The sequence below is a fragment of the Alexandromys fortis genome, unplaced genomic scaffold, assembly GCF_014885135.2.
Source record: "Alexandromys fortis isolate MF-2015 unplaced genomic scaffold, M_Fortis_MF-2015_v1.1 scaffold_70, whole genome shotgun sequence".
NCBI lineage: Eukaryota > Metazoa > Chordata > Mammalia > Rodentia > Cricetidae > Alexandromys > Alexandromys fortis.
This window is the reverse complement of record NW_026067955.1, coordinates 963,352-989,612: the sequence shown is the minus strand read 5'-3', so window position 1 is coordinate 989,612 and position 26,261 is coordinate 963,352. Positions and strand designations below refer to the sequence as shown.

The 26,261-nt window shown below is 51.3% G+C and overlaps 1 long non-coding RNA gene across 7 annotated transcripts; it reads right to left on the bottom strand.

Moving 5' to 3' along the window:
- Positions 1-739: 739 nt before the first annotated feature.
- Positions 740-26,261, bottom strand: LOC126507513 (uncharacterized). 7 transcript variants are annotated; one of them, XR_007593565.1, is made up of 7 exons: positions 26,075-26,261; positions 25,770-25,920; positions 15,523-15,650; positions 13,076-13,198; positions 3,395-3,478; positions 1,261-3,084; positions 740-943 (listed from the first exon to the last, which is right to left on the bottom strand). It is a non-coding gene; the product is annotated as an uncharacterized lncRNA (long non-coding RNA). The 7 variants fall into 7 exon arrangements; XR_007593563.1 differs by lacking the exon at positions 13,076-13,198; XR_007593569.1 differs by lacking the exon at positions 13,076-13,198 and having other exon boundaries at positions 2,727-3,084.

The window sequence follows — 26,261 nt, the reverse complement described above, 5'->3', positions numbered from 1 at the left end:
CCAGCACTTGAGAGGCAGAGCCAGGTGGATCTCTGTGAATTCAATGCCAGCCTGCTCTACAGAGTGAGTTCCAGAACTGACTCCATAGCTACGGAGAAACCCTGTCTTGAAAATCCAATAAACAGAAAGATAGAAAGACCCTTTCTTCCCCAAATTGCTTTCGGTCATGGTATTCACCACAGCAAGATGACGCAAACTAGGGCAGACAGTCATGCGGCCCCTGCAGAGTAGAGGGGCTTTCCTGAGGAGAGAATGAAGCATGGGCTTCCTGCCCAGGCAGGGGCTTGTAACAACTGACCGGTTCACATCTTAAAGGAAAGAAAAGAAGCCCCGCTTTGGTGACTCCTCCCCTTGTCCATCTTACCTGCCTGTTTCTGCTTATTCTCTTTCTTCTGAGATGGGGTCTTAAACTCCTAGCTCACGTGATCCTCCTGCCTTAGTCCCATAAGCACCTGAGACTCCCTATGAGTACCTCATGCCTCATAGGACTTAGCCTCTCTTCCTTGCTATGGTGGGGACCAACCTGAGGCCGTGTCCAGGCTGAGCAAGCTTCCTACACTCAGCTGCATCTCCAGCCCTTGGACCTATTTTTTAATGGATCCTGATCTATTTCTCTGTCCAGAAAAAGAAAAAGGAAAGAAGATATAAAATACAGTTGACAGAAACTTTGGGATGAGTGAGGACTTGGAGGTCAAGGCAGGGGGAGATATGACCTGGAAACTATCAACTGAGTCAAACACAGAGACAGAAAACGTCAATGGACTTTATTTGGAGTCTTAGCAATGGCGGTTTAGGAAATGTGAGCTCAAATTTCTGAATCACCGATCCAAAGAAGATAGGGAAGGCAGGAGATGTCGATTTCTTACAAAGTCCTTGCGAGACTCTTTGAGGGAGCAACTTCTGCTGGAGTTGAGAACAAGTGTTATGGGCACAACGTGGCAACCTAAAGATAAAGAACAGAATATAGGCACTTGGTGAAAACATCCACAGAGTGAAGACTAATAACCCTTTGATGTGTCCCTAAGACACCTGCAGGCAAAGAGTGGCCAGCTTCACACACACACACACACACACACACACACACACACACACACACATACACACACAGAGAGCAATAGCTGAGATGTGACCATTGCCTCCCAGTACCAGCAAAGTTTTCACCCAGTGAAATTTTTACCCAGAGCATATTCCCAGCAAGTGACATTTCTAAGGACCTGCCCCAGCCCCACCCACTGCAGCAGCCTATGAGAACGTACCCACCTGAATTTCCCATGGGTTGACCTGCAGCCTAAGCACTGATCTTCAGTCACCGGCCCTGCTCAGCACCTCCTTGCTCCCCAACAAGGTGAACGGTCACAGCAGCACACTGCTGCCAGGATGCAAGGAGGACACCATCTCTGTACCCACTCCCTGATGGTCCACCTGTCTCCTTCACAGATACTGATAGCTCAGCATCCCTGTAAGCCTGGGCTTTTGAACTCTGGACCACTTCCCTCCCCATCAAGGCATGTGCTAAATAAAATACTAAACTTTGCTCTAAAGTTGTTGTTTTTCTAAGGATAGTTACAATTTTTCTCTGAAACTATTCAGCTAGAAGCAGCTGCTTTGTAATTGGGACTCCACAAAGAGAAACCTAGCCCACACATTCTTTCAAATGTAATGAAACTTTTATGGATACTAAATTTAAGAATTAATGAGGTTGATAAAATGTTACAGTTGGCTATTTCATTAGGAATTTATTGGTTTTCCATTTGGGCAGAATTCTTATTTTAGGACCAAGCATTTTTTCTAACTATCATGCTCACGTGGGCCTCTGAGGATGCCCAGTACTGAGCTCCTTAGTGAGCAGACCCGGAGTCCTATGTACACACACATACTGTACTCTTACACACACTACATACACTGCACATACACATACACACACTGCACACACATACACACACTACATACACACACCACATATATACATACGCATACACCATACACACACTGTGCCCTTACACGCCCCACACACATACCAGACTCACATATATACATACACCACACACACTGTGTCTTTACCCACACCACACACACACACACACACACAAACCACATACACACACTCACACCATCACACCACACACACATACCTGACTCATATATACATACATACATACAGCACACACACACAAACACACACACACCATACACACACCATGCCCTTACATACATACACACTTAAGCCTCAGCGGTACCTTGGTGGCAAAGGATTTGGGAAGTCAAAACGGGGACCCAGAAGCAACATCATGTCACTTCATGTGACAAGAGTACTATTTTTTAAGACTTATTTTTATTTTCTATGCATACATATGTCTCTATGTGCCACATATGTAAGGGTGCCTAGGGAGGCCAGGAGAGGTCACTGGACCCCTTGAGCTGGAATTGCAAACAATCATGAGCCACCCAGGTGGGTGCTGGAACCAATGCAGGTCCTCTGAAGAGCAATGAGCACTCTTAGCTAATAAGCCACCCATCCCCCATCCCCTGACAGAGTACATCTTTACTGCAACCAGTGGCTAAAGCTGAAAAGGGCACAGAACCCCAAACAAGTGCTTCTCAGAACCAGCATGGCCGTTTCTTTCCTCCCGGAGAGTGGGTCCCAGGCTAAAGGGGAGGCCACACGCCCTGGGTTCCTAGTGGACACAGAGAAGTTGCGGGTGCTTTTTCTGTGACTGAGGGTCTACCTGCCAAGCAGGCGGCACTGGTGTGAGTTGACAGGAGAGGCTTCTGCATGGCACGAGGACAGTGCCCTGAAGGGGGACTTTGAAAGGCAGACACTGGACACAAGGGCACAGTACCCAACCTCCCTTCAGATCCATATAGAAGGATGGAGTGAGTCAACCTTCAGCCATATCTATGGCAAGGACTGAGGCAGAGAAAAAAACCTTGCTCCTGTCTTCTTCGATATCCAGGGAGTCATAGGCAGCCAGTGGCCGAAAGCCTCCACTTTAACGATGATCTGCTGAAATGCAATTTCTCGCCACTGGGTGGAGCCAATGTCCACAATAACAGAGTTGGGCAGCGATGCTCTACAGCTGGGATCTGAAAGAGGTCAGTTCGGGAGACAGTACTAAGGAACAGTGGAGTATTTCAGAGTTTTTTCGGAAGACCAGATAACGGCATAGGAGAGAAAACTCCGACCCAAAGAGCACTAGAGAGAGAGGAGAGAGAGAGAGAGAGAGAGAGAGAGAGAGAGAGAGAGAGAGAGAGAGAGAGAGAACTGTGTGTGTGTGTGTGTGTGTGTGTGTGTGTGTGTGTGTGTGTGTATCCTAAATAGCCTTCTATGTCTAGTCCCACAGTAAAAACTACGTGGACTCAAAGCTGACCCTAGCAGTCCCAAACCCCCACTTACCAGAAGTCTGATGCCCTGAGAGACGGTCAACAGGAGTTGGATAGGGATGCCTGCGGCAGCTGCTCCCAGTTCCAGCTCCTGCAGCTGGAGAGAGCACGCAAGAAGCCAAGTGTCACCTTTAGGAAGGGCGATCCTAAAACCGGAGGTTGGGGTACCCGCCAGACCTCAAAGTATACATTTGCACAGGCCCTCCGGAGGCCGTCGCCTTCAGTCCTGCCCGGAGCGGAACCGGACGGTACTCAGCGGAGCTTAAGGCTTTGCATAGCAGACTCTGCTGAGCGAAGCCCCCGCAAAGGCAGGTGGAGGGGGCGGAGCTCGGACCCTAGAGGCTTCCTCATTGGATATAGGGGTTGCTGGGGTTCTGACGGGTTGGGGGATGGGGGTAGCTGAGAAGGAGGGGGTAGAACCTGAATGAACTGAGAGATGTGGGTTTTGAAAGGACTGCGGGGGGGGGGGGCGGGGGCGGAGGTGCAGAAAGCTGGTGCAGGTGCGGCGGAATCTTTGTTGGCATCATCTAGAGTGGCCATTAACCATGTTGTCCTCAGGCACACGAGCACATGGCCCCAGATTTGCTCAGAAAGAACCAAGCTCCCCCCATCTTTTGTGGTGGTCCTTTCTCTTCTCACCTGGTTGTAGAGAGTCCATTATGGACCCACAGTTACTCACTGAGTCCCTGCCGTGTACAGACAGGTTCGGAACCAGGTGCCAGAGAGAAAAGCCGTGTCGTGGATGAGTGTGTCCCTAAAGCGCCTTACTCCTTGACCCCAGGGAATACAGAAATCAAGCTGGATCAAGCTGGAAGTGCACTGGAAGCTTCCTTCGTACTGACTGGCCTTTGTTGGGCCAGAAAGAGCTACACAGGCTGCTAAGGGAGAATTGTCATTGTTAGTCTTACTCGCTGTGGACCCTGCCTGCAACGGTACCAACTAACTAGGCAGTTGAGTCCGCTGGGCAGGAGTAGCTTGTCTGCCATGCGCTCTACATGGGGGGGGGGGCAATCTGGTCCTGTAAACCCCATCGGAAGTCAGTGGCTGGGGAGGGCATAGTGAAGAAGTTGCAGCTATTGTTTGGCTAAGGGAACATGATGTGTCTGCAATGTAGCCTTCCAAACAGCAACGTTTCTGCCCCTAGAATGCTGCTGCTAACAGCTTTGGTCAGAGAAACGCACATAACTGGTCAATACTGAATGCCCAGCTATGAACAGGGCAGCTACATCCGTCCCAGCCCCGCCGCTTCACACGTTGCCCAGGGAGGGACAAACAAGGCATAAGATGTGAAAGCAGAGGAGGGGGTGGGGAGAAGTGTGAAATGGTGACTTCCAGGCGTGACATGGCTGTTGTACACTTGAACTGACACCACATGTCATCCGCTGGACAAGATTGAGTCCCCTGACACCCTGTCATGGGGTTAGGGCTTATGGGATCCCAGCCCTCGCCAAGGATGTATACACGGTTAACAACCGATGGGAAAGGAAGAAGCATTTCCTTCAGTGGTCTAGTCACTGGTAAGGTGTCCGTGCCGCTGTAAACAGCCCTAATGAAACTCACCAGGACGGGGACACACACACACACACACACACACACACACACTGTTGGGGAGAGAAAGGGATTAGTGGGAGTGGGAAGGGCATAGAGAGTGTAATGGGAATGGCTGTGATGAAAATGTGTACACATGTGAAATGTCGCAATGAAGCCCATTATTATGTATAATTAACATATGCTAATAACATTTTTTTTAAAAGATTAACCATCTCAAAAATAATTCTTGCATTGGAAACTTAATCCCTAATGCAACAGTAATGGGAGATGAAGCCTGCAAGAGGTAATTAGGGAGCTAAGACCCTATCTCAAAATAATGACAATAATAACAGTGGTTAGGAGTTGAGGGCTCTGCCCTTGAGAAGGATGCTTCTGTGTCAGAGTTTAGTTCCTCTCGCTCCTCCATGTCCCTGCTTGCCCTTTCACCTTCCACCAAGGCACGGTGTTGCAAGAAGCCTTTGAGCAGATGGGAGCCCTCACTCTCGAGCTTCGAAGCCTCCAGACCTGGAAGAAGGAACTCTGTTCTATGCTTTACAGCATAAAGCAGACTGACAGGCCAGGAGCCAAACACACAAGGTCGCAGTGTTATTGCTGTAGGACAGAGGATAAGAACTTGCTGGGTGATGGTGGCGCACACTGTTAGTCCCAGCACTCAAGAGGCAGAGGCAGATGGTCTCTGAGTTTGAGACCATCCTGGTCTGTAGAGCAGTTCCAGGATAGCCAGGGCTACACAGAGAAACCCTTTCTCAAAAGGAAAGGAAAGGAAAGGAAAGGAAAGGAAAGGAAAGGAAAGGAAAGGAAAGGAAAGGAAAGGAAAGGAAAGGAAAGGAAAGGAAAGGAAAGGAAAGGAAAGGAAAGGAAAGGAAAGGAAAGGAAAGGAAAGGAAAGGAAAGGAAAGGGGAAGGAAGGGAGGGAGGAAAGAAGGAAGAAAGAAAGAGAGGGGGGGAGAGAGAGAACTTGAGAAAGGCTGACGGTTACCCCCAAGTCTGGAGGATCTTAAGCGGCAGGATGCTGGCAGGAGTGTGTTCTGTTAGGTTTCAGGTAAAACCTACCAAGGGTCAATTGTCAATGTCAAGAAAGAAAAGGTACAAAGGCATTTCTTTGTTGCATTTCGACTACATTTTAACTACAGTTACAAAAGAAGACAAACTGACAACTCACAAATGAGTTCTATTTGGGCTGAAGAATACAGAGTTCTTGAGTCTATACAAAAGTCAACCACTTCTTAAATGACAAATTTCCATTGAAATCTGAAGAAAGAAACGGTCTCTGCAGACAAGTTCAGTGTTCCCAGGACAATACTGATGAGTTCCACTAGAGGGCAGCAGAAAATGGGAGAGGAAAAGCCCTGGGCAAGTTCCCACCAACTCAGGTGGGACGTGGGAAGCTTGGTAAAAAACAGTTCAGATAGAGTCCGCCTGTTTCAGGTGGTTACTTGAGGCCAGTCATCTCTCTAAGTGATTTATATGGCATTGACTCGCTCGATTCTCCCAGAAGCCCTATGTGAAAGATGGCAATCGCACTTCATCTGTTCTGCAGATGTAGACAGGGAGGCAGACACAGGATCAGGGAGGAAATGTGGGACATGAGCTCCAGGGCCAAGCAACGTGCCTCAGTCTGAGTAATGCTCCTTACTTCAAAGAGGGAGACTAGAAAGACAGAGAAGATAGCGGGGCTCTCCATAGACGTAGTTCTGTTGGGCTCTTTGAAGCCAGTTCCAGAAGGAGGTAAAGGCTTCTAGCTGAGCAGCTAGGAAAGATCAGAAATCTGGGTTCCCTCACATAGAAACCCCATGTGCCTTGTGGGAGCCAAAGCCACCCCTCCCACCCCCACCCACCCCTTCTCTGCCACTGTACCTACCCTTATAGACCTGCCACCTGTCACTGTTCCTTTCTGGCTAGACTGTGTGAAGCCGGGTTTAACCTATCCTCTCTACAGTTCTCCTGGCTCAGGCAGCCAGCAGCTTTAACTGCTACCGAGAGACTGTGGTCTGAGGAGGAGGGGAAGGGTGGTTGAGGTCTCCCCCACCAGCCTAGGGCTTACCAGCACAGGCCCCTTCTGTAGGTCCTACCTGTGTTCCCTCAAAAGCCCCGAGTGAAAAGCCAAACACAGGGTACACCCCTTTAATCTCAGCACTCAGGAGACAGAGGTGTTTGGAGCTCTATGAGTTCAAGGCCAGCCTGGTCGACAGAGGAATTACAGGACAGCCAGAGTGAGACCCTGTTTCAAAACACAAACACACACACAAAAATTTAAGCCCCAAATGAAGTCAGGCAAAAGTGGCTGTGGTTTCAAGCCTGAGGCCCAATCCTTTTCTGAGTTAAGTTCTTGTTTTCCTGGTTTGACCACCATTCGCTGAGCCACTCCTGTTGCACATGCTCTATGCTGGTCCCAGAGTTTATGAAAGGGGCTTGTCTGTGAACAAGCTGCCTGCTCCTTTCACCTTCAGTGAGTTCTGTGCTCAACTCGGGTTCAAGGGCCCCTGGGAACTTTATGCCTGGGTATCCAAGTCTATGTTTCCACTGTGGAACTGCTCAGCCTGTCCTGTGTATGGTAGACAGTCTTCACCCCTGAGATGCCCGTTGGCAGCTGGCCCAGTTTCAAAGCCTTTCCACCCATCTTCCTGCTGCGACCTGGTGAACAGGGGTATCGGAAGGTGGCACCTTGCCCGGACCATTTGGGGCAGGAAGAGGCAGGACCTTCCCTGGGCCCAGCTGCCTGTGAATCCTGCCAAAACCACCCACACCTACCTGGTTTTCTGGGGCCCTGCAGCCCTTGCCTGGGCTAGCAGCTCTCCCAGCTAACTCACAGACCCCTCCATGGGACTCACGGTGCTCACCCGGGGCCGGCCCTGATGGCAGCTGTTACGAACAGGTAATGACACATTCAGGGACAATACCCACACTCTCGCTCCTCTTGTTCCAATCCTCTGAGCCCCTGCTCTGTGTCAGGCCTACTATGAGACTACAAGGTCAAAGGTGAGCCAATGGAAGCTGGAGACTTCAACAACCTTCTCTCTCTCTGGGCTCAGGGGTGGGAAGGGTAGGGGTGGGGACTGCAGTGTCTATATTTCTACCACATCAGGCCAGGAGCCCCCGTGTAACACCACCAGACCCTAAGTGGGTTTACACCACCATCAGTGGGTTCTCCACTGCCAGATACAAGTAACCTATGCGCGCAGATAATTGGAAAATGCAGCAAGTTAGAAAACGATGTTTCCAGTGTGTATAAATATATTTAATTATAAGTTTACGTAACTTAATTATTAACAGGAGCTGTGTTTAACAACGTGCTCACAAAATCCCTGAAAACAATTCCCAGTTCTCAGGTTCACACAAGCTGGCACAGCCCCCTGCTGGAAACTGGAGAAGACAGACCCACTCAAGGCAGGGCGCTCGGGGCGGGGGAGGGGGGGCTTGGTGGAGGAAGAGTCACCATACCCCGGAGAGGGGACAAGGGGTAAGCCAAGCTTGGTGGGAGGAGATGGCGGGAAAGGAGAGAGAGTTTGGCATAGAACAGAAACCAAAGTTGTGAGGCTGTCTCTCTGGCTGAGAGGACATCTGGGTTCCACCCTGGTTCTGCTATTGATGCTCTGTCACTTTGGCCAAGTCCCCACTCTCCACTAGGCTTCTCCCCTCTGTCATACTAGGGCCAGAAGCCAGATGGTCTCCAGGCCTGTAGGGGTGTCTAGAGCCCCTGGGGATCTGTGGAGGGGCCTGGTGTCTGGCTCTTGACACTCGTAATAGGCATCTGGCCCACAGTAGATGCTCAGTAGCCAAATCTCCCCTCTCCCTTCAGCCAGTCCCCCCAGGTGATCACCGAAACTCCTGGCTTAGCTGCTGGCTTGTAACTATAATTACAGTCGTTTCTAGAACACTTTGCTGCCTCCCCTAATTACCAAGCCCATGCAATTCCAATTACACATCTGAAGAAACATGGCAGGAGCCCCTCCCGGAGGCCAATCTGGGATTGCAGCCCCTAAGGCCAGCTGGGATGTCGCAGGAGCCCTCCCTCTGCCACTCCCTCAGTGCCAACCAGGCAGGAAGTCTTCAGCCCACCCATTCCTGAGTGGATATGGGATGAAGGAGCCAGACGAAACGCCCCAGCAATGGCCTTGCATCTAGAAAGGAAGAGAACTCTCCTGGCCAAGTGGAAAACCTCTGCCCACGCAGTAGTTGACTCTCCAAGAGCTGGGGTCACCACCGGGGTGCAACTGGGTAAAGCTTAGAAGGTAGCCTCTGGTTCTGAGTCTGTTGTTACCACCCACTGCGTGGGGCACCTACCCTTCAGAGAGGCTGGGCCATTCACACCTGCTGGGGCAGGAGATCAGCCCCCTCCAGAGAAAGTCTCATTGTTCAGGACTCTGAAGGATGCTGTTTCTCTCATCAAAACAAGCCTCCCACAGGGTGTACTAACACAGGCCCTTAGTCCAGAAGGCAGAGGCTGACAGATCTCTGTGGGTTCGAGGCCAGCTTTATCTGCATAGCCAGTTTCAGCCAGTCTGAATGCTCAATAAGACTTTGTCTCAAAACTGAGAGAAAGACAGAGAAGGAGGGGGAGAGAGAGAGGAAAGGAAAGGAAAGGAAAGGAAAGGAAAGGAAAGGAAAGGAAAGGAAAGGAAAGGAAAGGAAAGGAAAGGAAAGGAAAGGAAAGGAAAGGAAAAAACAAGTATCCCATGGGACTGGAGAGATGGCTCAGCTGTCTGCAGCGCTCTCTTCAAAATACACCATTAGTCTGTGTAGTCATCAAGCCAGCCTAGGTGTTGAGTATTACTATCCCATTTTACGGAGGACAAGCTAAGCTAGCCATGGTCCCTCCCATTCCCCTGTATGGCCTCCTCCAATGCAGGGTTCTAAGAGCAAGCCCTGGGCTGACCAGGCAGCCCTCAACAGAACATCTCACACTGGATCCTCTCTAGGTGGCCAGTAGGGGGCAATGCTGCCCCCAGAGAGGCCTCAGCCAGGTTCCGGCCGCCTACCTTGGCTCCCAGGACACAATAAGGCTGGGGTACAAAAAGGGTTCATTCTTTCTCATCTGTGCACAAAAGGAAAAAGTCCTCCTTCCCTTCTTGTGCTGTGTGTTCACCAGCAGAAAGAACATTCTAGAAATGTTCCCAACTCTATCCACTTTCAAGAGGGGAAAGGCTGGAGAAGAGGATGTATCCAGGTCACAGCTGCATAGAAAGGTGTCTTGAAAAAGAAGCCAGGCCTAAGTAGGAGCTCTCAGAGGTTCCATGCTGTGTCCCCATGAAATCACATTGGGATAGAGAGTGACGGTCCAACTGCTGTGGGGAGACAGGGGTGCCTCAGCCTTGGACAGGAAAGAGTCAGTCAGGGGGGCTCCAGGAATAGAGATGATACACTTGGACCCTGAGGAGAGACCCTTGTGTGGCCTGTCCAAGCAAGAAAAACTCAAAAAAAAAAAATCAGTCCTAAAACCCTTACTGGTGATTTCATTTCACAAGCAGACTTTTAGAGCCTGGCCCCAGGGCAGACAGAAGGGACAGAGGACTGGGGACTAGAGGTCACAAGGCTCCCACAGGCCATGCTGATCGACCTGGTTGTTTCCATAGTCCCCCATCTGGCAAGAAGGACCAGAGAGCTTCTGATGAGCCTCTTTTGAACCCCAGTCTTACTGTGTCCTGGGAAAAAGGCAGGTAGCTGGGACCTGGGTGCAGCCACTCCTGGGGCAGCATCTCCCACAGCTGGCCACCTAGAGAGGCCCCAGTGTGAGATGTTCTGTTGAGCCCTGTCCGGTCAGCCCAGGGCCAGTTGTTAGGCCCCTTCATGGGAGGAGGCCCCAGAGGTGAATGGGAGGGATTATGGCTGGCTTAGTTTGTCCTCTGAGGGCCCCTTCACCAGTGCCCCCCTCACTGACACTTTGCTGTTATATCTAGACAATTTTAGTGAAGTCCCCATCAAAGCCAGCAGCCTCACCCTGCAGTCTTCTACTGCCCAAAGTGGCCAGGATTAAGGAGCGACAGCAGAGACCTGGGAATAGAGACAGGACAAACACTGGGGACAGGGCAGCACTCGCTTGACTGGCACTAGGTGGAGGAACTCGTGAATCGCATGACCAATTGATGGGCATTTCCTTAGGAGCAATAGAAACAGGACAAGGAAGCAGGTGCCGCCGCCGTGCTTGTGAATCAGCAGCCATCACTGCGACCTCACCCACCACCTCATGCTGACTCTGAAACGGAATCCACCTCATCCCAGCGCTCTCAGTTTCACACCTTTCCCTCCCCACTGCCTCCACCCTTCCCCAGTTTCAATTGCTATGGTCCTTGGCTTGAACCTCGGGCTTCCAATGGAAAATTGCCTTTCTTTCCGGGTACCACACTGATGGTAGAGGCAAAGACCCCAACTTCGTCCACTCCTTCCACTCCCCTCACCATCGGACTTGGCTCCCTCTTCTGCTTAGGGTCCCCACTCACAACCCCACTTTGCCTAGTTATTAATATCCATCCATGTTTCAACCGTGTCACCCCCGAAGGAGCCTTCCCTGGCCTTCCCTCTACGTCATCCTCATGATACGCTTCCCGACACCCCTCTCTGTGGTCAGACCAAGACTTCCGTTGTGTACATGGTGATTGCCTGTTCCCTCCCACTGGATCTGAAGGACCAGGAAAACAAGAACCAGGACCCAGTCTGGTTTGTCCCATTATCTTCGCAGCATGGGATACAGTGCCAGGTGCACACTACATACTCAATAAACAGCATGGACAGAATGCGTTCTCCAGTTGGCTGGATGTCACACGGTGACCCGTCCGTCCCTCTCTACCTTGCCCAGCCCCAGGCCTCCCTCTGACCATTCTCATTTGCTTCCTGATGGTTGGGCTCTGTGGTGAGGACAAGTGTAGGGCCCATGATTAAGACAAAACAGGCTTGTATAAATGCCCCAGCAGGTTCCAGATAGCCTCGGTGATACCAACTGCTCTACCCCATGACTCAGAGGAATCCTCGATCTCACTCCAGACAGGAGGAAGTCTCCTCCTTGGTCTCAAATTTGGTTGCCAGTCCAGACTCAGGGCCAGTAGCCCTCAGGGATACTCTAACTGCTTAACTGCTCAGAGAGGTCAAGGCCCAGCCAGGGTCACACAGCACAACTGCCAAAGAGCCACACCAAGGATCCAGGGCGCCAACTCCTACCCAGGGTTCTCCCTGTGCTATAATAAATGAGGCTATTTTTAGGAGGCTAATTAGCAAGTCAAATATGACTCCTGCTAAAAATAATGCCACCTTTATGCTTTTCAGAGTCTCTGCATCACCTCATTTGCTCTTGCGATGAGGGAGTGGGCGGGGCAGGCAGGCAGGTGGGGATCTCATCAGAAAGGTGCAGTCCCTAGAGAGGAAGTGTCTGGTCCTCAGACAGGGAGCCCAGGCTTCTGCTTTACTTGCCGGAGAGCCTGGCTCTAGCCCCAAACTGCCTTCTCATGGCTCCTAGACCTGTGGTACCTTGAAGCCTGGTGTCCACCTCGGCTACTCCTGGGTCAATCCCTCTTCACACGATGGAGAAGGGCTGGAATGGGAGGCAAGGGCAGCTCCTGTGTAGCCTGGGTTGTCCCTCAGTTGGGGGACCCAGTTCGCCATTTACCCAGGGGCTGGGTCACATGCAGCTGCTCGTCCTGCACCCCCCCTCCCCCGCCTCCAGCTTGACTCCTTTCCACCCCAGACAGGCCTGGACAGATAGACATGAGGTCAGATCCTCAGTTCCTTCCTGAGCCCCCAACTCGGATGCAGCTGGGCTGGTCCTACAGGAAAACAGAGGAGTGGGGAGGGTCAGACTGTGTCTAACAGGGGATGTGGCTGAGCCCCTGTTTCTCAGACAAGAAGCTCACACACAAGCCAGAATACCATGAACTCCTCCCCTCCTGCAAGAACAGGCTGAGTCCCCATGGGGTAAGTAGAATCTAGAAGGCCCCCCAGTTCCCAGAGGTCTCCACTCAGAACAAGGACCAATTATGGCAAGTGCTTCCCTGAGATGCAGACGGAGCCCTTTGTAGTCAGGAGAGCTAGTCGAAGGGGGTAATGCTCGTGCAATGAAGAAGGAAAAGGACCCTGGGACAGGCAGCAGGTACAGCAGGTAGAGGGGCTATGGACCCATGGAATCCTCTTACAAGTACATCCAGCCCGTGTCTCACCTCACCCACAGGATCAGCTGGTTTGGAAGGGTCTGGGCTCACGGTCCATTATTCACAGTCCATTATGAATTTGACAGGATCAGAGCCACACTCCTTCCTCCAGGAGTCCCTCTGCTGACAGGTCTAACCAGGAGAAAGGAGAAGAGAAAGGAGGGGGAGGGACCACATAAGGCAGAGCAAATCTGTCCCAGAAAAGCCACAGGTGCCCAGGAAGATACCTCTCCTGCATACTTGGGTGGGTACCCACTTTTCCAGGTCCCCACTCAGCCAGCAGCATCTGCCTTAAGAACTGTCTGGTGCTGAGCACGTTGGCTACAGGACCACAGCCAAGCCTTTGTGGGGAGGGGGCGGGGACAATGAAATGCTGACACTGCAAGAATAAGGCCATCGGCCTGCCGAGAGAGATGGGGAGAGTCTGTGTCTTAGGAGTCAGATCCTGAGGCGGCGTCCAGCTATGCGAGCTCTCTGGCCCCAGTTCTCTGCTCAGCAGGTTCCTGATTATATATTTGGAGTCAGGGCTGCTCAGAGCCCGATGTGGGCATAGCTCAGAACCTGCTTCGCTCTTTAGAATGCCCGACACCTTACCAGAACCAGAGCCTTCCTCTGCTGATGGAAAGATGGTGTGTCCTCAGCATCCCCCTACTCTGCCCTCCTCCCATTCACCCAACACAAGCAGAAGGGGCCGTAGTAAGGAAGTCCTGAAAGACTGAGCCAAGAGGTGGCAGCATGGGGAGCGGAGGGGCTGCAGATGCCTGGTGCCCGCGTGGCAGATGTTGTGCCCCATGGCAGGAGGCAGCAGTGGCAGGGTAGCGGGTGTGGGAGCCCTGACACCAGCCTGTCACACAGCATCAGGGAGGGAGCTGTCAGTGCAGGGTGAGGCTTGGGAGCCTCGGGGAAGCTGCAGCTTTTCCGCTGAGTGAGCGAGAAACGTTGGCTAAAGTGGAATTGGTGCCCCACTTTCTGGGCACAAGCTGGGGAGGGCTGCCCACTGCCTTCAGGGTCCAAGTGAAGCAGGGGGACTTGGGACTGGGGTGTATACACGGCCAAGTGAGGCCAAGCAAGGACATGGGCTGGCTGAGACCAGAGTCCCAGACAGGAAGAGGACAGGTGTCTATAGCCCCCTCTCCTCTTTCACTGGAGGGAAGAGAGGCATACTGGGTAGGAAAGGAGGGCTGGTGCTGGGGAGAAGCCCTGGTATGAGTGAAGAGGAGAGGGTCATGGACACCTCAATTGTAGGCTCAGTGAGGCACGGTGAACACAATGGCTAGTGGGTGCCTCAAATGTGGGGTGCAGGCAGAGTGTAAGTCTGCCCACACTGGAGTGGGAGAGCCTGGAGGGTAGCAGAGTCCTTGAACCCAGCTAAGCAGCAAGAGCCCCAGCTCTGGATCCCACATTCTAGAAAAGCTCACTCTAGCCTCCTTCAGAGTCATAAGGTCCCATAAGGTCAAGGCCAAGGACATGCCTCCCCAAGACCACTCTCTTTCCCCCCAGTGAAGGACCCAGAATTCCCTGCCTAAAGGACACCCAAGCTTCACTGTGTAGTCTGTATGGGTCTTTTGCCTGGACTAAGAGGTAGCCAAGAGCCAGGGTTGCTAAGTATGGGAATGGCCTGTGGCGACAAGGTATGTACCTTGGGTCAGTGACATGTGTCACTGCGCTAGGGAAGAGTTGGCACCCACCCCCCATGATGCTGCCTCTTTTCAAAACTGCACTCCAAGAGTCCACGACTGCTAAGTGAGATCTGCCTCCCAGGGTGGTGTGAGGGTGTACTAGTCCGTGTGCTTGTCAGTGTAGGCGGAGAGCGCATGCTCTCTGTTTAGCAGTGTGTTGGCTTGATGTACACCGTTTAAGTATCTAGACATATGGCACATGGGGTTTCCATTTTTTGCTCCTGCCCTGGGCCCAGAAAAGGTTAGAAATAGGAGTCCACGAGGACTCTGCCCCAGGGAAAGGTTTAGACTCAGGCCAGGAGAGAGCACACTGAAAGCAGAGCTAGGCAGACCTGACAAACTAGGGGCTCCAGAAGTGCTGGAGTGGGCGCAGGGTCCCAGCAGACTGCATGCAAAAGGATGGGGTGAACAGAGGCAAGCCAGACAGCAGATGCTACCTCGTTAGGGTTTCCTCTTAAATATGGAAAAGCCATGGAGAGGCTTTTCTTTGAATGTATGGAGCAGGCTTGCACAGCCTGGTGCTGATGTTAGCCAGTCCCCAGAGAAGCTACAGCAGACATAAGCGCCCTCATCGGGGTCTCCCCACTTGCACATCTGGGGCCCTTTTGTTCCGTATTTGTGCTTCTTCCACTGGCCAGCCTTTCCTGGTGCCTTCCCCTTTGCCAGCATCCCTCGCCATGGAGGATACTATCCGTTGCCAGCATGCTCCCCAGCCCCAATTCCTTCTTCCATGCACCCCCCACCAAATCCCACATTCACTGAAGCCAGGACACCCACCTCAGATTCAGTTCTCACAGAGCCTCTGTTTCAAATCCTTCGCTACCATTTACTCCCTGGGTGACTACACGCGAGCCTCCTCGTGTTCCCAGCAGCTTCGTTCATGAAGTGAAGATAATAAAATTTCCCTGTAAAGGCATTAGGGAGATTAGATAAAGCACACACACAGGTCAAGTCCGTGCCAGGAAGCCAAGGCACTAAAGCCTTCTACCTCCAGACATTCCCAAGCTGTTTGGGGAGACTCTGAGAACCCAGCAGGCATGGGTTATGCCCCCCCCCCAACAAATATAAGTCCCCGAGGAACACACAGACCCCAACCTCAGGCACAAACAAAGTAGAAAAGGGAGGACAGAAGTGAAGCTAGGAAGCTGGTCACGGAGGGTGTCCCCAAAGGCGACATTAGAGGAAGGCCTTGAAGACTTCAGGGAACAAGCACAGACACAACTCACGGAGGAAGGAGCTCCTGCAGGTATTGTGTACTGAGAGTACTGTGTCCCTGGGCTAGGTACCTTCTAAATTTGAGGAAATCTTCCCAACCTTGCTATTACCTCCCGCTGTGGGCCCCTGAGCTGCTGCACAAGAAAGGGGTGTGATAAAGGGCCTCATAGGCACCCCAGGATTTGAGCTCACACAGGCCCCAAGGTGCCTCTCTGGAGGACTGATGAGAAGAGCAGAAATTTCTACATTTTTTTTTCTTTCAGACCCCCTTTCCCCTCACGAATGGCCTCCTGGGACAACAACCACTGCCAGTACTTCAGCACAGAAGTAGATAGAGCCTAAAGCTCAGTGCTTAGCCCTGCCTTCAGAGGACCTACAATCCAGCTCACAGTGGAGTCCATGTCTCTTCTCTGTGCCTCAGAGGAAGAAGTTCCAGACCTTCAAAGCCAGAAGGAGGAAGCACAAGCTTATAGTGTGGAACCCTGCTTGAAGTATTGTGACCAGAGATGGAAACTCTCATTCCTTTGTAACAGGGATAGAAAACCACTAGAGATAGGTAGGCAAAGCAGGGATTTACCTAACCACACCAGCATGTGTGCAGCCTGTGCCGGAGATAAAAGAACCTCACAGCAAGTCTCACATGGCAGGCCATGACAACAGCCTCAATAGTCTAGCTGCCCAGTACGCCCTAAGGCGGGTCGCTGTCTTCTTACGATCAGCTTCTCCCATCAAGGGAGAACAGTGGTACACTCTCCAGGAGGTCATCTGAGGGTCCACCGAGTGCCTAGTGACCACTACTGTGTGTACAGTACAATAGCTAGCTTTAATTTTATTTTCTTCACAGAAGAAAATACTTCTGGCTTCCAGGAAAGAGGAAGTAGACAGGTTCTTAGGAAATCGTGGAGCCACCCCTCAGACAGATGTTTATTCTGACGATTTAGTAGGTAAGACCTGGCTACATAGGAAAGGTTCTTAAAGCCACGTCCCTCCCTAAGTTTGCCTCCCACCATCTATTCCCCCTGCCATCTTTGGGTGTGCCCAGGGGAGGCTGTGAGCCCTGGAGGTAAACTCAAGGGCAGTAGGCATCTCTGGCTAGGAAATGTGTGGCCAACACTCCAGCCACACGCTGGTCCCAGCCTCCCTCCTCCAGAAGCCCCCTGCTGCTCCTAGCTTCTTTTTTCCTTTTTTGATTTTTCGAGACAGGGTTTCTCTGTAGCTTTGAAGTCTGTCCCAGAACTAGCTCTTGTAGACCAGGCCGGTCTCAAACTCACAGAGATCTGCCTGCCTCTGCCTCCTGAGTATGTGATTAAAGGCATGCGCCACCACCGCCCAGCCCCCATTTTTTTTACCCCTCTCCCCAGCTCTGTGTCTGTTCCCCTTTCCAACCCACTCAGCTCTCAGAAGCCCAGGGAAACAGAAGGGGTCACTTGGGTTTAATGTGTCCTAGAGTGACCCCCAGGGAACCCACCTGAGTCCATACACGCTCAACCACCCCTCAATTCCTTCTGCTTCCTCTCGGTCCCAGCCCCCACCCACTTGAATATCCCATCCTGCAGAAGCCCACTGTCAACAACCCTTAGTTCCTACCGCTATCTTCAGCCTCATCACCGCTTGCCCCATCACCCGCCTCCCTCTGCACCCCACCAAGACCAAACAGCTTCTATGCCACTGCTTGCCTGGCACTGTTCAGCCCACATGGGGCACAGATCTTCTGCATCATACCCACCCCTAGGCTCCTCTTCCCAGATTGTTCACCCACATAGCCTCCTGGATCCCTAGAGGCCCAGTCAGAACTCTGCCTCCCTGGCCACTCCACCTACCGGGCCCTTCTTGCTTCTCCTTCCTCCATTGTTTCCCTCAGAGATGCCCCACTCAGGACTTTATCCTGGCCTTTCTTCTCTAGTTTTCTCCTCTCGTGGGGGCAGACCTTCCCCTCCCCTGCCTACTCCTGCTCCTGCACCCTTGAGGCCTCAGGCCTGTAGCTCCAGACAAAATAAAACTAGTTCATGCTAGGTATCACCTCCAGGTTCTTATTATACGCCCCTTCTGCCCTACCTGTATTGCCCCCATCATGGCCTTGATGCGGGAGGCACGTGCAGTATCTTCTAACATGTATGTACTACCAAAGCTCACGCCTGACCACCTGTCTTCCATTGGCTGTGGGCCATCAAGTGAGTCTCTCTAGTGCTCCAACTGCAGTGCTCCAGCCTCTCCCTCATCCCTACTTCCCCACCAGCCCAAGTCTCTCCTTCCTCTTGCCCTGACCAAAAGCTGTGGGAACACCCCGGTCTCCTCTCCCTCTCTAATCCACTGATAAGTGTTCAAGGACACCAGCGTCTGGCCACTGCCACCACTTTAGACCATGCCATCGTCCTTTCCCGTCCGGTTCATCTCAGAGGCTCTTGACAGCATCCTTGCTTCGACCTTGGCTGCTGCTGCCCCAGTCAGTCTTGGCTTGCTGCCAGTAAGATGCTATGGGGTCCCATCTCCCTCCTGCCTAAACTTTTCCCATGGCTTCCCATTCCTCTCAAGTTAGAAGGCAATGGTTTTATCGCTATGTCCCTGTTGACATCCTTTACTCTTATTTTTGCCCCACAACCTGTAAAAACCTGTCCTGTTGTACACATGAGTGTCGGCGTGGTTTTGCTTCAGGATGCCCCAGACCAGTAGATATATTTCTTACGCATGCTCTCATATCCACAGAGTCGACGTCATCCTGAGTCCAGGTTATCTGGAGCATCACTGCTATCAGACGATGTAGGAATACAGAATCACTCACCTGTTCAAATGTGCGTCAGCCTGGAAGGGTTACCCGCCTCCTCCTCTCCTATCTCTCCTCTCTCACTAGAGTGGATCGCACACTGTGCCTGGGCCTCAGAGGGAGGTGTGGCCCTTTCTAGACCCAGAAGTAAAGAAGATGGACATTGCTGGCTAGGAATGATAGCTGCCACACTTCTGCTTCTGAAACACATCAGACCTGCTCCCCTCCCCCTCCAGACCTCTTCTCTCCCTTGCCCTCTCCACATCGTTGTTCCAACATCTCTCCAAATGTTTCCTGACAACCCCACTTAACACTTTAGACCCCTCCCTGGTAGAGACTGTCACTGTCATCATACTCACTTGTCTTGGTTTCCCACGATTTTAACTAACGATCATTAACATGTTTCTTCTTGCAAAAAAAAATTACTCACATGTTTATTTTGTGTGCATGGATGGGGCATTCCACAGTGTATGTGCAGAAGTTAGAGGACAACTTTAGGGAGCCCAGGGAATGTATTTCATGTATTTCTTCATCATATTTTTTGGAAATTGTATATGTATGGGTATTTTGCCTGGATATATACCTGTGTATGCATGTATGTGTGTATACTGTGCCCATGGAGACCAGAAAGGGGTGTAATTGGAGTTACAGAAGGTGCTGGGAATTGAACCAAGGTCTTCCGAAAGAGCAGACAGTGTTCTTAACCACTGAGCCATCTCTCCAGCCCCTTCCCCTGCCTACTCTTTAGTGCCTATCTCCAACACCTGGGATGAAACTCCTTAAGACAGGGCGACTTCTGATTTGATAACAAATGCAAATTCAGCTCTGGGAACAGCACCTGTTGCCCAGATCAATACTCCGGAACATGAATAAATTAATGAGCAGACGCAAGGACCTTGGGCTCCACCCTCTTCTACAACATCCTCTCCAACTCACCACCAAGTCTTGTTCCCATGTCTTAAAATCTCTTAGCTATTTGTAAAGGTTTATTTTCCTTATCTTTAGTTGTCTGCATGTATGTGTGCTTGCCTGTGGCTATGTGCATGTGCATGCTGGTACCTGAGGCTTTGGATCTCCTGGAGCTGGAGTTACAGACAGTTGTGAGCGCCTGACAGGGATACTGGGAACTGAACTCTGGTCCTCTGGAAGAGCAGCAAACAACTGATTCATCTCTTGAGCCCAAACATATCTCCACTCTACACCTAAATCCCCATATCACCGTCTTCCTCAAGACCTCAAGGGCTTTTTTTTCCATGTTGAGGATCAAGACCTGTGCATGCTTGAGAAGCACCCTGCCTCTGACTACATCACAAGCCTCATTTATCCTCATCTAAGTCTCCAGATCTTACAAGCCTCCTGGGTTCCATTTCAGCCTCCACCATCCCTCTCCTCTCCAGTCACCCCATTCCAGTCAGCAGCCACTCTAAAGGGAAAAAATAGAAGAGACCAAGTGGCTGGATAGTAGTGGCATAGACCTTTAATCCCAGTGCTCAGGAGGCAGAGGTTGGTGGCTATCAATAAGTTCTGGACCAGCCTGGGCTACATAGTGAGTTTCAAGTCATTCATAGCTACATAGTGGGTGCCTGTCGAAAAAGAAAAGGAAAAAAAAGATCAACGTGGCCAGGCGGTGGTGGCGCACACCTTTAATCCCAGCACTCAGGAGGCAGAGGCAGGCGGATCTCTGTGAGTTCGAGACCAGCCTGGTCTACAAGAGCTAGCTCCAGGACAGGCTCCAAAACCACAGAGAAACCCTGTCTCAAAAAACCAAAAAAAAAAAAAAAAAAAAAAAAAAAAAAAGATTAACGTGATTTTGGCATAAGCTCAGTATCCAGTTTTGTGGGTTCTTTCTCTGGCCCTTTTTCTGCTGTGTGACTCTGAGCAGGTTCCCTCACTCTCTGGGCTCCATTCCCACATTTGCAAATGGGGCTGTTTAAGTAGTTGACAGGCTTGACTAAGACAGTGGTATGGAGCACAAGAGTTTCCCATGGTTCCTAGCAATTTTCAGTTTCTTCTCTGAACCCAGAGCATCTCCCAAGCTGCTCCCCTTCTCCCTTGACTGTAGGCACACTGGGCACACTGATCTGCTCCCTGGCCTAGTGACCTATGACTCTCTCTGTTCTAAAATGACTTGCACTTGCTTTTTCACTTAACAAAAATCCCAGAGTGGTTTGGCAATTCATACACAGGAAACGTTTGCATTCCCTTTCTACAGTTGCATGGTATTCCAGCACAGGGCCACGTCACAGTTGCTGCCGGCACTCTCTGCTGGCGTGTGAAGGGTGTTTCCAGTCTCTTCCTGTCGCAGAAATCACCAGGCATTTATGCTGTGTTTGTGCAGGTCTCTGGGTCAAACACGCTGGCCCAGAAGTCACGAAGAATCTGCAATGTGTGACTTTCCACCATCTTAACAATTCAGCCTGCTCCCCAGCAGAGCCAAACGACTCAGAATTCATGTTGTCTCTCTGTACTACCCAGCCTCCTTCAGAAGAGGAATTGAAGCCATGGAGGACCTGGGCCAGCTCACTTTCTGTCTCAGTCCCAAGGTCCACCTCTTTGAACTTGAGTTTGAGAAGGTTAGCAGCTCAGCTGGGAAGTTTCAAGATTGGCTGAGGAAAGACAATGGAGCCCAGGCCATTCCCAAACCCTGACAGACTGCCCATGGTTCTGGGGAAGGTGTGGACTTTAACTCATGTTCTCTTCACCTGGCTTCCTTCTTTCCTGGCCACAGCCTCTTGTTACATGTCAATAGCTCATTCAGAGACTGCAAGAGGGGTACAATTCCCCAGATGCCGGCAGAAACGGGCCATAGGGCAGACAGACCCCAGTAGGAGACTCTCAAGCGCTGAACGAGTCTGAGAGGCATCCCTGGCCCAGGCTCATGGGAAACCCACACAGAAGCAAAAGCTGAATCAGCTACCATCTGCTATAGGGGTGGGGGGCTGTGGAAGTCCTGGATGCCTCAGAGGTCCATGCCAGTTTTGTGCAAGATGGGGCCATGCGCAGATGTATAAGAATTTTGGAGGCTTCTCCTGGGCCCAGCTGCTGGTTTCAGGAACGTTCCTGATGTTTGACAGAGCCCTTAGGGTCCTCTCAGGAGCTCTTACTGCTCTCTGACTTCCTGCTGCACCCACCTCTGCAGCAGCCAGACACTCAGAGCAAAGGTCCTTCCTCTCCCTGTCCATTTCCTTGCCCAGCTAAAAGAATCAAGAGTCACTTTGACTAGATTGGTAACACCTGTGTACCAATAGAGCCCCTCTTCCCTCATAAATGAATCACCTGAACCTTCAGTCTGCCTGTCAGAGCTTTGAACCCCAACCCTAACTAGAGAGCTTGTCCCAAAGGCACAGAGCTCAGACCTCATGGGTGTATCCTGATGTCATCCTGAGGCCAATCCTTCCAGCCACTAAGGCCTGGCTAGGGCAACATGGGGGCTTATGCATGAGACCATTCAAGTACCAGGGTTGAGGGGTTTTTGGCCATGACTAGCATCTTGCAGTGTCAAAACCCCAATTCCTCGGTGTTTAGCACCAGGGCAGGCCCCAGGAAAAGCCAGACCTCAGAGGCTCCTTTCTAATGACCCAGAAACTGTCCTTGAAGCCCCACAGGAGCCCACGATGGGGAAGTGAGCCTTCCTGAGGCTGGGGCTGGGAGGTGCTTTAAAGACAGCACCTTCTGGAATTTCCCCAACCACTTAAGTTTCTGCATGGTGGACCTCTGAATTCTGCCTTGGGACAGATCAATCCTGAGACCAGAAAAAAAGACCAGCTGTGGACACCAGAGTAGGTGTGAGTCAAGAGGTGGTGGTGCACTCCTTTAATCCCAGCACTTGGGGAGCAGAGGCAGGCAGATCTCTGAGTTCAATGCCAGCCTGGTCTACAGAGTGAGTTCCAGGACAGCCAGGGCTACCCAGAAACCCTATCTTGAAAAAACAAGAGGCATCGGACTGCCTCCCAGCACTCAGAGTCACTCCTGAGTGTCTTGAGTGGGGGTCAGGGGCAGGAGAGAAAAGGTTTGTCCCTCTGTCAGAGCCCAGAATTCCCAACACATTACCCTACCCTTTGCAAGCCAAACATAAAGACAATGGTGTCTGGACACCTCCCCACAGAGCCACAAGGCCCCTGGCAAGCCTTAAGCTGCCCAAGGCCTTGAAGTGGAGGCTAAAGATGTGTGTGGCCTCTGAGCCCACTGATCATTGTGCAAAGAAAAGGCTCTATGCTTAGGCAAGACTTGAGCCCCCTATCAGGCTGGATCCACCTTTAATACCTTCCAAGTTCTACCTTTGCCTTTACTAGACCAAGAGCATGCTGGGAGAATAGAATGTCAGAAAAAAAGAAGGAAGGAAGGAAGGAAGGAAGGAAGGAAGGAAGGAAGGAAGGAAGGAAGGAAGGAAGAAAGAAAGAAAGAAAGAAAGAAAGAAAGAAAGAAAGAAAGAAAGAAAGAAAGAAAGGAAACCTGTCTATGTGAACATAGTATTTCTGACCAGTGACTCACCTGGGACATTGTGAGTCAAGGCAGATGTAAATCAAGAGCCACTGGGCTGCAACTTGATTCTCTAAGGATATGAGTTCATTGAGTAAACCTTTCCAGGCTGCTCTGTGCTTGGAAAGCAAGACAGACCGTGAACCTTGTGGGCCAGCCAGACTTGATCCTGCTCAACTAGACCTCCCACTCCAAACTAGCCCTCCCTCAGCCTGGGAATCAAGACAGGTTGGCTGAGAGTCAGCCCTGCCATCATCTAAACCCTAGAATCGGGGTCTCAAGGGAACAAGAAAGGCGGAACAGAGAGAGGCAGAAGAGAAACCAGTTTGTGCAGACCCTGGGGGCCTCTGTCACTCAGCCCTCACTCCCACACCAAGCAGGAGCCTGGGAAGGTTTTTTCAGAGCTTGGCTCCCTCCCAACAGGGGATAGCTATCTCTAGCACAAATGTGCACAGGGACACGTGTGTGACACACACACACACGAGGTAGTGAGGCTGTGTTGTCACCGAAAGCTGCACTGATGGTGGGAATGTGAAATAGTATTACCCCTGGAAAGCAATTTAGCATTCCGCCCCCCAAAAGTCGAGCAGGGTTACCAAACAATTGCACAGTCCCGCTCCAATTAGACACTCAAAAAATTAAAAACATGCTCACACACAAGCTTTACCCAGCTCTTCATGCAGAATAACTCCTTAATAGCCCTAAGTGGAAGTAGGCAAACCAAATACGACAGAGTTGTGAATGGGGTGTCATCCGCGCTCGGATGGGAAGGGTAGACTTGTCCTTCAGCACAGACGACGCTGAAAGCATTAAGCTAAGTGAAAGAAAGCAGACACAAAAGCCTGATGTGTGACCCAGACGAATTCACAGAGACAGGAAGTAGCGTAAAGGGGAGGAGGGAAAGGAAAGTGACTGTCAGTAGGGAGGGGGTTTCTTAGAAGTGAGGGAATGTTCCGGAATTGATGAATGGAAGGATCACACAGTCGTGTGAATGTATGAAAACCACACGACTGATCACTCGACAATGGTGACTTTTTGAATGTGGATTTTTCTCTCAACAAAGAATGTGTGAAGGCCAACCGGCTCACCAGGGACAAGTGTGAGTGGCCAGACCTGGCTGACAAGCTGGTTTGCCTATTTATATCTGCCTGCGATGTTGTCACGTAAGTTAGTCTTTGTTCAGAGAAGCCCCCTGTACCTCCCCCATGGCCCCGTGAAGAGGTGGGGAAGCCAGCCGCAGGGAGGCCTGGTGCTCTCCAGTGGAGTGCTCCCCTTTTGTCCACAGCTTCAAACAAGTGTCACACAATAAAAGGATTCTGAAAGCAGTTCTGTCCAGGTCCTATTGTGACCTGAAGTTTCCCCTCATTCATTACCTCATAGGGCCTTTCTGGGGCAGGATGTGGCCTGAGAGAGCCCCAGGATGAGTGTTCCCTCTCAACAGTGCCTCTTTGACACGCATGCTGGCCATGTGCGGAGCAGCAGTTGGGAAGTTCTTCCTTAGTTTGACCACAACATCCCACCGGAGAAAGCGGTGGGCAGAGGTTTCCACTGAGTCAGTTCTAACTCAGCCTTATTCAACCTCAGGCCCCCATGGCAGGGGTCCTAACCGTGGATGTTTATGTAGTGGTACTGGGACAGGATGTGGGTGCCCTCCGCCCCCTGGAGCAGCTGCTCTGTGAGAGAACCTCCCCCGACCCCATGCATGCTAGGAAAGTACTTCACCACTGAGCTATACCTCAGCCCTTCCTGAGATGGTTCTGATGACAAAGCTGTCATCCTCACCTTGCCCCTTCAGACTTTCCAACTAAGCAGAGAAGCTGGATCCCACCCAATCAGTCATCTCTGGTCCCACAGAGGTCAGAATGGCTAAGCACCTCCCCTTTCTGAGCTCCCTGTGTCTTGGGATGGATGACCCTGCTGCTCTCCTCTGATGACCAAGCCTTAAGTCCTCAAACAGACTGTACCTGGGAACCCCTGACCCTGCAGTCGGTGTCACCCCAGGCCCGACCTTGCCAGTGAGCCACCCTTCCCCTGCTCTGCTCTATTCACCCTGTGTTAATCAGGAGTCTAAGCAAAGAGAGGCGCTCAGTGGATAGCTATGCGGCAAATGAGTGGGGGTGATCAAGGCTAAACCCCTGAGCACATCTGAGCCATGAGACTCTGGTGAACGACTTACCCTTCCTGGACCTGAGTTCCTTTACCTGAACATGGACACAGTGGGCCTGGTTGCAGCCTGTAACCTCAGGAGGCTGAGAGAAGGTGAACGCAAGCACCAGGCCAGTCTGGGCCGCAGAGCAGCTCACCACCAGCCTAAGGATATTAACAAAACCTTACTCCAAATTTTAAAAAGAATAGAGGAGGAAGAGTTGAGGATGCAGCTCAGTAGTGGGGCATATAGCATGTGTGAAGCCATAGGTTCAGTGTGCAGTAACACACACACACAGATGGGGTGAAGGGGCAATGCCAGTTTCCAAGAGTTTATGAAAAATCTCTAAGATTAGCCATATTTTCTTCTTAAAATGATTTTTATATGCAATGGTTGATTGTATATGCATGAAAGGGTGCTTACCTCAGCATGCCTGTGGAGGTCAGGACAACTCTTAGCATCTAGTTCTTTCCATTCATCATGTTGGGTGTAGAGAATCGAACTGGTTACGCTGGCAGGTTGGCAGCAAGCGCCTTTACCCACTGAGTCATCCTTTTCATGTTTTCAGACAGTCCTAGCAGGTAGATAGGTGTGTGTTACTTGACATATGTTCACTACTGTTATATTTAATGGCAGTTAATCTGAATACTTTAAGCCAGACTGGTTGACTGATTAGTGTCCCTCTTTGGCAGGAGGTAGAGATAGGTTACAAGATTCAAAATGCTCACTGGGGTCTGCTGGGCCAGTCTGGCCCTTGGCATAGGCCTAGAGCGTTTCAGCTCCTGTCCGGCAGGAAGTGGCCCTTGCCTGGGTGTCAGCCTTGGCTCCACCTGAGCCTCTTCCAGCAAAGCTATGGTAGGTAACGGCTGTGTGCCAAGGGGGATGGAGGACACAGGCTCTGTGTGCCTGAGCCCA